Here is a 13,586-nt window from a genome sequence, read left to right on the forward strand (position 1 = left end):
GAAATTGAGACTGATGCAGAAGGGGCTGCTGATTCACAATACACAATCGCACAGCCAAAATTACCCCAGATGAGGGGAAATGTTCTGGGGGAATTTTCACACAACACTGAAAATGATATAAGGCAAAAAAAGCTCTCTGTGAATCAAAAACATAAAAACAGCTTAAGTGTACACTTGTCAATTTGGGTAAATTACTGCATTTATCTAATATTTTCTTATTATCATTTTAGCAATTTATCAGTACCAATGCAGCCATTACTCTCCTGAACACTTCTGCTCTTTCTAGCACTAAATCAACTATTTTAAAAGCTCCCTTTACATCCTCACTGCATTGAAATTTAAATTAATTACACAATCCATTTCCCCAGCAACTCTGAATTCCTCATCCTCCTCAGTCTTTTCTTGTTGTTACTTGCCAAGACCATGCATTTCATGATGACTTGGTCCTGATTTATTTGACCTCTTTGGTTTGTTAGGAGCTGGAGTATTGTGAGCAATTCAGAGCACCACACTTTGGGAATTATGTCATGATTCTGAAGAGGGGACAGAGGAAGTTCACTGCAATGAGTGATGAGTGATTTTGGTTAGGTGGAGAGATTGGAGAGGACAGATGATGTTCCTTAGATCAGGAAGGGTAAGGGGTTAGATTTAGTGGCGGTTAGATTCAGAGACAATTAGAATTATTTAAAATTGTGAAGGGGTTTGATAAAGTAGGGAAAAATGTTTCCTGTGACAAATGGATCATAGAATCCCTGCAGTGCAGAAGGATGCCATTCAGCCCATTGTGTTTGCACCAACTCTCAGACAGAGCATCTTAGCCAGGTCCACCTCCTTCCCTATCCCTGTAACCCCGCACATTTATCCTTCTAATCTCCCTAATCTACATATCTTGGGACACTAAAGGGCAACTTAGCATGGCCAATCCACCTATCCTGTACATCTTGGGAGTATGTGAGGAAACCAGAGCACCCGGAGGAAACCCACACAGACACAGGGAGAACATGTAAACTCCACACAGGCAGTCACCCGAGGCTGGATAGTGACAGAGGTCATAAATTTAAAATAATTAAGGGGAAAAATTAGGAGGAATTTCTTCACACAGAGGTTTCTTAAGATCTACAGTGAGTTGCCTAAATGTGCAGTGATGGAATCAGATTGCACAGGAAGTTTCTAAGAACAGTGGGTATGTACTGAGAGAAGCAGCTATACTTGAGTCTCACTGTGTCCCATCTGAGTGGATAGCCTGACAGACCAGTCCCAGCACTGTGCCAATGCTCTAAGTTCTCCCACTAAAGCTGTGCCTATCAGGAGTATGATAGGAATATTTCGAATCCCCTGCCATCACCTCCCAGCCCTGATCATGGACCAGACAGGAAACTCCCAGAGAAGAACCACAAGAAGAGACACAAACCTCATCATTGTATGGCATAAAGATTAGGTTCTTTTTTATTTTTATTCAAAATGGAGAGAAAAAGGTTTCCTTAATTTTGGCAATGACTTTCCTACAAGAATAAAAAAAATCACCATTCTAGAGCTCAAATTTCTAAATATGGGGAAGGGGGGGTCATTTTGATTGAGAGAGTTTGGGAAAAAAAACAATTTCTTTCCAATTGTGCCTCCAAAGAACCCCAAAACTTTGGCCCAGTGCAGAATCCCTGATGTCAACACAGATTTTGGAAGCTGTAATTATCATGTTGAAGTCAGAGGCGTATGTAAATGCATCTGAACCTAATTTTTCTGTACTCTTTACTTCATGCTGATTGTTTAATTGTAAAAATAATGATCTCTGTACATTTTTCTACAATGCATCAGATACTTACGCCAAGTATATTTTTACATAAGGTCAGCTATTTCAAGAGAATAAAATGCATAATAGTACGACTCCTGCCTAACTGATGTTCACTTTGTTTTTTTTAGATCCTGGTATTTATAGAGTCACAGAATCCCTACAGTGCAGAAGGAGGCCATTCGGCCCATCAAATCTGCACTGGCAACAATCCCACCCAGGCCTTATCCCTGTAACCCAACATATTTAGCCTACTAATCCCTCTAACCGATGCATCCAGGGACACTAAGGGTCAATTTAGCATGGCCAATGTGCCTAAGCTCCACATTTTTGAAGTATGGGAGGAAACCGGAGCACCAGGAGGAAACCCATGCAGACACAGAGAGAACATGCAGATTGTGCACAGACGGCGACCCAAGCCAGGAATCGAAACCAGGTCCCCAGAGCTATGAGGCAGCAGTGCTAACCACTGCGCTATGATGCCACCCATCTTTCATTTATATCTGTAATATTGTAGAATGCATATTAAATTTTCATCTGTCCAGGTTATATTGTTACATTCTTCATACAAAGTTAGGAATTGTGCACATTTATATCTAGAACGCCATATCACTCACAACACGACTGTCAGGTGCTGAGCAACAACATATCAGATCACTTCAGATGGTACAATTGTGAAAATACAGTTTGCATTTTCTATGTCACTGAAACAGATGGTCCTGCAGTTGTAAAGTGCAGCAGCTGATCTTAGTAAACAATGAGATGAAGGAAGGAAGCATGGTGGCACAGTGGTTAGCACTGCTACCTCACAGCACCAGAGACCCAGGCTCAATTCTGGCCTTGGAAGACTGTCTGTAAAGACTTGCATTCTAATCAGTATTCTGTAAACCGTGTGTGACTTTATATGCCCTTCTCTGATCAGAACCTTCCACACACCTGACGAAGGAACACCATTTCCGAAAGCTTGTGAGATTACTATCAAATAAACTGGTTGGACGCTAACCTGGTGTTGTGAGACTTCTTACTATCCTTGAACTATCTGCAGGGGTCACTTGTAGACCCCCTGCGTCCAATACTGAACTCCTTCTGAGATGGTCCACATGTTTCCTGAGCCTGCAAGCCTTGTCACTTCCATGATGTAGGAGACTCGGTGATGTAGCCACCCACGCCGGGCCTGCTGCAAAGTTTCTAATCAAGACTGCTTCCTCCGCTTGAAACACTGTTTCTTCTTCCTGAATCGTGACTTTCCTCCTCAGAGGCTTGCCTAACCTCCATCCTTTCTGCCAAATTTGGGAATATCATGTCCAATTGTGTTCTTAAACAACGTCCCATCAGAAACTCAGCTTGTGTTGTAGAATTCACTTTCGGAAGGCGGATCAAAAACTGATAAGACGCAGGTTTCTCTGCAAACCTTCTTTATTGCATCGGAGGGGAGATCGCTAGACCGTGCGCATCAAGCATGGGTTCGTGAGTCTCTGTCTGGCTTACAAAACAGTTTCAGTTATACATGACGGAGATACATCCACATCCTTCTGTTAGCCAGTAAGGGCATGGCTATATTGTTACATTTTGATTAGATTACTTTCAAGAACAAAAGGCGATAGCCACGTAAGGACATGGCTATTAAAGTTTCTGATTAGATGTACAATGGAAAGCAGAGGGGGGACCGACAGGAGGGAAACTGGACCCTGACAAGATTGTGTGAAAAGCTCACACACAACTGGGTCAAAGAGACACCACATCGTTTACAGGAAGGGGATGCACACAGACTCCAACTGCATTGGGTAGAGGTCCAAATGGGTGCCTCGCAGGTGATGTGTCTTGGGGTGGTGGTGAGGGGCGGGGGGGAGGAGGAGGAGGAGGAGGAGGAGGTGAGATGTGCCTCGGAGTGGTCGGGGTGGTGATGGGAGGGGAGGTTTGGTTGAATTGTAGAATAGATTCCTTCTTGAGGCTGCGAACCTTTTCCTTCTGGGTTGCTGACATCCTGCAGGATCTGGTGAATTCAGGTGGGCTGGAGTGAGTGATCAGAGTGTGCTGGACTGGTATTTAAATATGACACCGGGATCTTCACACTCACCAGCTGAGGGCAGGCAGATGAAATCAGCTACCAGCTTGCCAGGTGACTCAGAGGAGAACGTGCCTGTGCATAATTAATGAGCTTCCAAGAGTCAGACCTGGTGTGGGATCCGGCCATTGCCCGTCAACACACTCCACCTCAAACTGGGAGAATTCCACCTGTTACCTGTGTTTTTCTCTCTCTATAAAGGCTGTTATACCCACTGGGTATTTTCTGAGAAGAAAATCTTTCCAGGCTAAATGGACAAAAGTAACAGGAATATCATAGAGTCCCACAAAAGATTCTGTACATCACACAAAGAATGCTACCAATTAAACCAAGCTGGCAATTTCTGAGCGTTGGTGGAGTTATGATGCTGTCTTTTCTTGCACATTCCATTACTAAATCCGTTAATATTCCTGTTTTATTATTTCCGGATACAAGCCTTTCATGACATTTCAAGTGTTGGGAGCTCTCTCTGAAAGTAACATTGTTTTAAATCTGGTTGTTAACATCTCCTAGATATTGAATCATAGACTTCCTACAGGCAGAAGGAGGCCATTCAGCCCATCAAGTCTGTCCCAGTTCTCCGAAAGAGCATCTTATTCAGGCCCACCCTTGCTCTATTCCTGTAACTCTGCACATGTACCATGGTCAATCCATCTAACCTACACATCTTAGGACTGTGGGAGGAAACCAGACTACCCAGATGAAACCCATTTAGACATGGAGATTGTGCAAACTCTACACTGAATCAAACCCAGGTTCCTGGCGTTGTGGAGCAGCAATGCTAACCACTGAGCCAACGTGCTGCCCCCTGCCCACTGGGCAGCACTGGTTGTCAACTGAACAGGGGGTTCTGGAGTTAGGATGGGTAAAAAAATTAGGATTCTGAGATTCTGTTCTTTATGATCATGCTTCCTTCAGTTAGGAAGTTGGGTTCATGTCTATATGGTTGAGTTGGCACCTGGGCTTTACTGATGTCTTCATAGTCCAAAACCTTACAAACATTCACGGCCTACAGTTTGTTGATCTATATTCTGCAGAATGTCATAGAATGATAGAATACGTCCTTGAATTCCCAACCTGGGGGCTTTCCAATCTAAGTGATACAAGTGGACGAAGGTATTTGGGAGACAGTGACTTTCCTATGGAAGCGGGTCATGAATATGTTTCATTCACCCAATTCCAAGCAGTTTGCCAAAGGGGGCTTATAACCATGGCCTAGAACTAGGTTCTTCCCTTTCCTTCTCACCTGGGTATGTAGTGGAGAGGTCTAAACCAGAAATGGGCACCATCCAGCTTCACCCTCCCTCTTCCTCACATCACGCACATTCCCTAAGTGACAAGGAAATTCTTAAGGTGATTGACCGTGTTAAATTGCCCCCTTGTGTCCCAGCATGTAAAGGTCAGGGGGATTAGTGGGGTAAACACGGGGATAGGGCCTGTTGAGGAGTCGATGCACTAATTCAAAGGCTTCTTTGCATTTGTGGTTCACCATGTGTCTGATTTACAAGGGTCACCAAGGTAGAGGAATTTTCAACCCTGTCACTATGAATGTGATTGCTCACAACATTGTCTGTGAAACCCATGCATTCCCTCTGCGTCCAAAGTGTTAATAGTTCTTTTGTTTTTACCATTTGAAGTTCTATTGATATATAAATGATTGAGCATTTTCTATCCTTTTATGAAATATTTGGGGTGTGTATTAGTTGTATTTAATCATAGAATCCTACAATGCAGAAGGAGGCCATTCAGCCCATCGAGTTTGCACCAACCACAATCCCAACCAGACCCTATTCCCATAACCCCATGCATTTAGTCTAGCTAGTACCCCTGACACTAAGGGGCAACTTAGCATGGCAAGTCCACCGACCCTGCAGATCTTTGGACTATAGGAGGAAATTGGAGCACTGAGGAAACCCATGCAGACACGGGGAGAATGTGCAAATTCCACACAGTGACCGAACCTGGGAATCGAACCCATGACTCTGGTGCTGTGAGGCAGCAGTACTGACCACTGAGTCGCTATGCTGTTCAATAATAACCTTATTCACGGGACCATGGTTAGTGAACAAGCCCGGTTTCAATCTTGCGGCCCACTAAGATGAAGGAGGGCCACTCATGCGGCCTATTAGGTGTCATTCATTTTGAGAATCTTGCCATATATGAAAGCTGAAGCAGTCAATTTACTGATTAAACAAGGAATGATGCGTAAGCAGTGATTATATCATCATCCTATCGCTATATTTTACAAAGTAACATAACTATCTTGCAGATATTGCCTTGAACCTACTCTCAATGATATCTTTGATAGAAAACTGAGAAAAACAATTACTGAAAATTCACTGTTATTTGAAATGATTTTGAGTGTTTATTATAGCGAAGAGTGAAAGCGATATTAGGGTGTCAGAGGTATAATTGTGTAGAATTTCCAAATCATTATTGATGATGCAATGTCACCATCTGCTGACCAAACATGATATTAAAATCAGATAATTTAATTTTTTGGTTTTGTAAAAACAATAGATCAGATGGGGGTTTGGATTAAAATTTTGATTTTTTTCCCCCAATATTCATGATGACAGGGCTGAAAAATCCCCTATCTCAGTGACCCCTTCAAATCAGACACTTGGTAAACTAGAAATGCAAAGCTGCCTCTGAATTAGTGGCTGCGTTACAGTTACAACATTAACCCAGCTTTTCAGACACTGACTGATCTGACATGCATTTTGATTTGACTTTGTTTTTAAAAGGGCTGATGTTTCGGGTCCAGACGACCCTTTTTTGGGTCGTCTGGACTCGAAACCTTAACTCTTTTCTCTCCTTACAGATGCTGCCAGACCTGCTGAGATTTTGCAGCATTTTCTCCATCAAAGAAAAATAGAATTTTACAGTTCTAATATTCAACCCATTTTGTATACTGGCTCCCATTGTTCAATTCCTGAGTGCCTAGTAGTTTTCAAGTGTTTAACAATTTCAATTTTCAATACTCATGGATCTTGATTCCTCTAGAGTGTTCGGTGATGCGCTCCACAGCCTTTGAATTTTAAAAAGAACTTGACTTATCCTTTCATACTTATGATAATTCTATATGGTTAGGGACTCACGGAGAAGAGAAAAAAATGTAGTTCTTAAATTCCTAGTCAAATCCATTATCCATAATATCTTCGCTTGTTCTTGAAATTGGTCAGATTTCTCTTCTTGTTTAACCTTGCTGCCCATTTTTTATGTTGTCTGCTATTTTTGATAGAGGGTCCTCTATAATCAGGCCAGATAACATACTTGTTGATATCAGATATATCACTGACCTCCAGGGATTTAACCACTTCCTGTCTGAGAAGCCACCACCAAATTCACCACCATTTTAAAATTCATTCATGGGACATGGGCATCCCTGACTGGGCCAGCATTTACTGCCCATCCCTAGTTGCCCAAGGACAATTAAGAATCAACCATATTGCTGTGACTCTGGAGGCACATGTCGGCCAGACCATGTAAGGACAGCAGATTTCCTTCCCTAAAGGACATTAATGAGCAAGACAGACTTTTCCGACAATCGACAATTGTTTCATGGTCATCATTAGATTCTTAATTCAAGATTTCTTTTTTATCGAATTCAAATTCTACCATCTATTGTGGCGTGATTCGAACCTGGGTCCCCAGAATATTAGCTGAGTTTCTGGATTAATAGTCTAGCGATAATACCGCTAGGCCATTGCCTCCCCGTATCTTCACCTCTTCTTTACTTTAACGAATCTCTCCTCCACATACGCTCCCTTTAAGAACATAAGAACATAAGAAATAGGAGCAGGAGTAGGCCATCTGGCCCTTCGAGCCTGCCCCGCCATTCAATAAGATCATGGCTGATCTGTCGTGGCTCAGTTCCACTTTCCCGCCCTCTCCCCATAACCCTTAATCCCCTCTCTTATCAAAAACCCATCAACCCGCTTCTTAAAAATATTTAGCGAGGCAGCCTCCACCACTTCAACGGGCAGAGAATTCCAGAGATTCACCACCCTTTGAGTGAAGAAGTATCTATACACCTTAATTTCATACACACCATGTACGCTCTTCCCCACTTAAAATCTCTTTAAACCAGTGATGGGCAACCTCGGCTAGTGAGTGGGCCATATAAGTGGCCTTCCTTCATCTCAGTGGACCATAAGATTGAAATTAGACTTGTTCACTAACCATGACCCCATGAATAAAATCAAAATCATTGAATATATATTTCATAACAAGTGAAAGAAAGTGCTTAATCATTCTTGTATTAATAGAAATATTGCCAGCTTCAAATGGTAAAAACAAAAGAAATATTTACACTTAAAAACACAGGGGGACAGCCCGGCTCTCACAGTCAATGTTGCGTACAACCAGCACACACTCACTTCACTTGCCCTTGCTTTACATGCATATCACTTACATACCAGTAAGAAAAAATGTACTCAGACAGAAATCAGCAGTTTCTGGTCCTGCCGATTACCCTCATTTGGGTGCAGGTATACCCACAGTGCTTGATACAACTGAGTGTCATTGCTACACCATTTCAGAAGGCAATTATGAATCAACTTATTGTATGGGGAGTGTCATGTAGTCATGATATGGAGATGCTGGTGTTGGACTGGACACAATAAAAAGTCTCACAACACCAGGTTAAAGTTCAACAGGTTTATTTGGTAGCAAAAGCCACTAGCTTTCGGAGCGCTGCTCCTTCGTCAGGAGTTCTGTTCACAAACAGGGCATATAAAGACACAAACTCAATTTACAAAATAATGGTTGGAATGCGAGTCTTTACAGGTAATCAAGTCTTAAAGGCACAGACAATGTGAGTGGAGAGCAGGTTAGCACAGGTTAAAGAGATGTATATTGTCTCCAGCCAGGACAGTTAGTGAGATTTTGCAAGCCCAGGCAAGTTATGGGGGTTACAGATAGTGTGACATGAACCCAAGATCTCGGTTGAGGCTGTCCTCAATGTGTGCGGAACTTGACTATCAGTCTCTGCTCAGCAACTCTGTGCTGTCGTTTGTCATGAAGGCCGCCTTGGAGAACACTTACTCGAAGATCAGAAGCTGAATACCCGTGACCATTGAAGTGTTCCACAATAGGAAGACAACACTCTTGCCTGGTGATTGTCAAGCAGTGTTCATTCATCCGTTGTCATAGCGTCTGCCTAATGTACCATGGTAATTCAACTAAAGTCCTTTATCTTCCCAAGCTTGAAAAGTTATTCTTGTAAGAAATGAACAATTGAGTATTAAATTAATTGGGTGGCACAGGTTAGCAATGCTGCCTCACAGTGTCAGGGATCCAGGTTCGGTTCCTGTGTGGAGTTTGCACTTCTCTCCATGTCTGCGTGGCTTTCCTCCAGGTGCTCCGGTTTCCACCCACAGTACAAAGATGTGCAGGTTCAGTTGATTGGCTATGCTAAATTGTCTCTTAGTATCGGGGGACTAGCAGGGTAAAGACAATGATCTATGGAGATAGGGCCTGGGTGGAATTGTTATCGGTGCAGGCTCGGTTGACTGAATGGCACTCTTCTGCACTGTAGAGATTCTATGAAATTATAATAGTTTACAAAAGGTTCTCCAGGAAACCCAAGGATTTGTAAACACAGCTTGGTAGGGGTCCTGCCCTACAAGGAAACTACGAAGGTAACGTGAACAAGATCCAGAGCATCACCAGCTTCCCATCCATCAACTTCATCTGCCTCGGAAAAGCAGCTAGCATAATTAGGGACGCCACACATGCACTCCCCACCCCCTGGGGATGCTTCCTTTCACTTTCTTCCGTTGGGAAAAAAGTACAAAAATCTGACGTCACATATCAAGAGAAAGGACCTGCCTTATATTAAGTTGATCTTTCTACACCTTAGTGATGACTGTAATGCTGTATTCTGCATCCTGTCCTGTCCTTCTCCCCTATGGAAGGTTTGATTGGTATGCTTTGCCTGTATAGCATGCAAGAAACAATACTTTTCACTTCATACATAAGAACATAAGAACATAAGAAATAGGAGCAGGAGTAGGCCATCTAGCCCTTCGAGCCTGCCCCGCCATTCAATAAGATCATGGCTGATCTGTTGTGGCTCAGTTCCACTTTCCCGCCCTCTCCCCATAACCCTTAATCCCCTCTCTTATCAAGAACCCATCAACCCGCTTCTTAAAAATATTTAGCGAGGCAGCCTCCACCACTTCAACGGGCAGAGAATTCCAGAGATTCACCACCCTTTGAGTGAAGAAGTTCCTCCTCAACTCCGTTCTAAACCGCCTCCCCTTTATCTTGAGGCTGTGCCCCCTAGTCCTACTGTCTTTTTTGAGCGGGAAGAGTCTCTCCACCTCTATCCTATCCATCCCATTCATCATCTTATACGTCTCAATGAGATCTCCCCTCATTCTTCTAAACTCTAACGAGTACAAGCCTAGTTTATTCAGCCTCTCCTCATAGCTCAATCCCCTCAACTCCGGTATCAGCCTAGTAAACCTCCTCTGCACTCCCTCCAGGGCCAAAATATCCTTGCGCAGGTGCGGCGCCCAAAACTGCACACAGTACTCCAGCTGCGGCCTCACCAATGCCCTATACAGCTGCAGCAAGACCTCCCTACTTTTATATTCAATCCCCCTCGCTATGAAGGCCAGCATCCCATTCGCCTTCCTGACCACCTGCTGCACCTGCAAGCTGGGTTTTTGCGACTCATGCACAAGGACCCCGAGGTCCCTCTGCACCGTCGCCTGCTGCAGTTTTTCGCCACGTAAGTAATAGTCCTTCCTACCATTCTTCCTACCAAAGTGGACCACCTCACACTTGCCAACATTAAATTCCATTTGCCATTTCCTGGCCCATTCGCCCAGCCTATCTAGATCCTTCTGCAGACTCTCCACACCCTCCGCACAATTTGCCTTTCCCCCAATCTTGGTGTCATCAGCAAATTTCGACACCCTGCACTCGGTTCCCTCCTCCAGATCATCTATATAAATGGTAAATAGCTGAGGCCCCAGCACCGACCCCTGGGGCACCCCACTAGTCACCAACCGCCAATCCGAATAGCACCCATTGACCCCCACTCTCTGCCTCCTATTTGACAACCAATCCTCTATCCACGCTAACACCCTACCCCCAACTCCATGTCCCCTGACCTTCTGCAATAACCTCTTGTGAGGTACCTTGTCAAACGCCTTCTGAAAATCCAGAAAGACCACATCCACCGGCTCTCCTCTATCCACTGCCCTAGACACATCCTCATAGAACTCCAGTAAATTTGTCAGACACGACTTCCCTTTAATGAAACCGTGTTGCGTCCGCCCTATCAAGCAATTCCCTTCAAGATGCCTCGCAATTTCCTGCTTAATGACGGATTCTAACATTTTACCTACCACAGACGTTAAACTAACCGGCCTATAATTCCCCGCCTTTTGCCTGGCACCCTTCTTAAACAACGGCGTAACATTAGCCGTTTTCCAATCTTCCGGCACTTCCCCGGAATCCAGCGACGTCTGGAAAATAACCACCAAGGCATCCACTATCACCTCCGCCATTTCTTTCAGAACCCTCGGATGCATTCCATCCGGTCCTGGGGACTTGTCCACAATCAGCCCCTCCAGTCTGTCGAGCACCACCTCTCTAGTAACAGTAATGTCATTAAGACCCTCCATTCCTACCACCTTTCCATCGCTAACACCCGGCAAATTATTCACGTCCTCCTCCGTGAAGACAGAAACAAAAAAGTTATTCAAGACCTTAGCCATATCCCCATCCCCTACCACTAGCTCCCCTTTCTCATCCTCTAAAGGACCAACGTTCACCCTAGCCAGCCTCTTCCTTTTTATATATTTATAAAAACTCTTGCTATCCTTTTTTATATTAAGTGCTAGCCCAGCCTCATAGCTTCTCCTACCCTCCTTTATCAACTTCTTTGTCAATCTTTGTTGACATTTAAACCTTTCCCAATCCTCTTCTCGCCCACTACTCTTAGCTACTCTAAATTCCTCCGCTTTTAATTTAACACTTTCCTTCACCTCCTTCGTTATCCACGGCTTATTACCTCTCTTCCTACTGTCCTTTTTAACCATCGGAATAAATTTCTGCTGATCACCAAGAAAGATCTCCTTAAAGATCCTCCACTGCTCCTCAGCAGACCTACCTTCCAACGCGCTCCCCCAGTCCACATTCGCCAATTCTTCTCTCATCCTACCATACTCCCCTCTATTCAAACAAAGGACGCGTGTCCGGGAACCCACTTTCTCCTCCTCCATCTGCACCAGAAACTCCACCATACAATGATCACTCTCTCCAAGAGGATCCTTCACCGCAAGGTCCCTAATTCTACCCGCCTCATTACATAGCACCAGATCCAAGATAGCTCGCTCCCTCGTCGGCTCCAACACACACTGTTCAAGGAAATTATCCCGGCAGCATTCCAGGAACTCCTCCTCGAGCCCACCTCGTCCAACATGGGTCGACCAATCAATATGCAGATTGAAATCTCCCATAACTACTGCCGTCCCATTCCTGCACGCCGCACTTATTTGCGTGTTAACAGCCCGCCCCACCTCCAGATCATTATTCGGGGGCCTATAGACGACACCCACCAGCGTCTTCCTCCCTTTGCTGTTCCTAATCTCCACCCACAACGATTCCACTTTCTGCTCTTTGGCTCCGATATCATCCCTTGCTACCACCTTGATACTATCCTTAATCAGCAGACATGTGACAATAATAAATCAAATCAAATCAAAATCACATTTTATTGCTTCCCGATGGAGGTTTCAATAAAAGTTTCAGTGCAAGTGTTTTATATGACATTGTCCCTAAGCTAGGGAGAAGGAAGTCAGCTGCTGATTTCTACTTGGTCCCCCTTGCTAGAAATACATCCACACTGCGTTCAGGTAGAGACAGGACTAGTATTAACCCATGGTAAAAAGATTGACAAACTGCAGTAAAACAGGTTATCTGATTGCTTATCACATAGTTGCAGGGTACAAATTGACTGCTGTATTTTCTACAATAAACATGTTTAGGCTTTCAAGTACATGATTCACAGTTTTCAACTCCTCACTTGCACCTTTACTTCTCCTGGCACCCGTCTCCCCCCATCCTCCCCCGGTTCATTGACCCCCAACATGAAATCATTGTCGGGAACTGATGGAGGGAGGGGGTGGATTTCATATCCGTTTCTGGTCCTGTCAATTACCCTCATCTAACCAGTTATAAATTCAGGCTTACAGTCTGTTGTGGGACTTGAACGAGACCTGTGTAGAAGCAATTGTGGAAGGACGTATGAATATAGCTGTATGTAATCACTAAAGAGTTAATGTTCAACCACGCAAGACTCAGAATGTCTTTGTGAGATTAACTGAACATACAATAAAGAGCGTTAACCATTGATTTAATTGACATTTGCATTAGTGTTTCATTGGATGGGAACCATTTTGTTGACATTTTTAGCCTTTTTGTTTCTTGGTACCTAAGTTTCACAGGTCCCTGCTTCCCCTAAGGAAAAGGCAATACTCTCTGGTATAGTTCAGGACACAGTGAGGAGTTTCACAATACCAGCTTAAAGTCCAACAGGTTTATTTGGCAGCACTAGCTTTCGGAGCCTCAAGCTCCTTCATCAGGTGAGTGAGGACTTGTGTTCACAAACAGGGCATATACAAACATATAAACTTTAGTACAAACAGTTCCCATTGTAAGGAAGCTGAACTCACCAGGTCCACAGGCACTGAGATGGACAGTTGGTGACGTCAT

General features: G+C 44.0%; 1 protein-coding gene across 2 annotated transcripts in view; it reads right to left on the reverse strand.

The window, feature by feature from the left end:
* The window catches only part of LOC145354835 (uncharacterized), a 43,051-nt gene extending 29,470 nt beyond the window's left edge, over positions 1-13,581 (reverse strand). For both annotated transcript variants that reach the window (XM_080206351.1, XM_080206353.1), the window contains exon 1: positions 13,547-13,581. The gene's annotated coding sequence lies outside the window, so the exon portion shown is untranslated. The remainder of the gene's footprint in view (positions 1-13,546) is intronic.
* Positions 13,582-13,586: the final 5 nt, after the last annotated feature.

This window comes from Carcharhinus amblyrhynchos, chromosome 18 (assembly GCF_965287045.1).
Source record: "Carcharhinus amblyrhynchos chromosome 18, sCarAmb.v2.hapA, whole genome shotgun sequence".
NCBI lineage: Eukaryota > Metazoa > Chordata > Chondrichthyes > Carcharhiniformes > Carcharhinidae > Carcharhinus > Carcharhinus amblyrhynchos.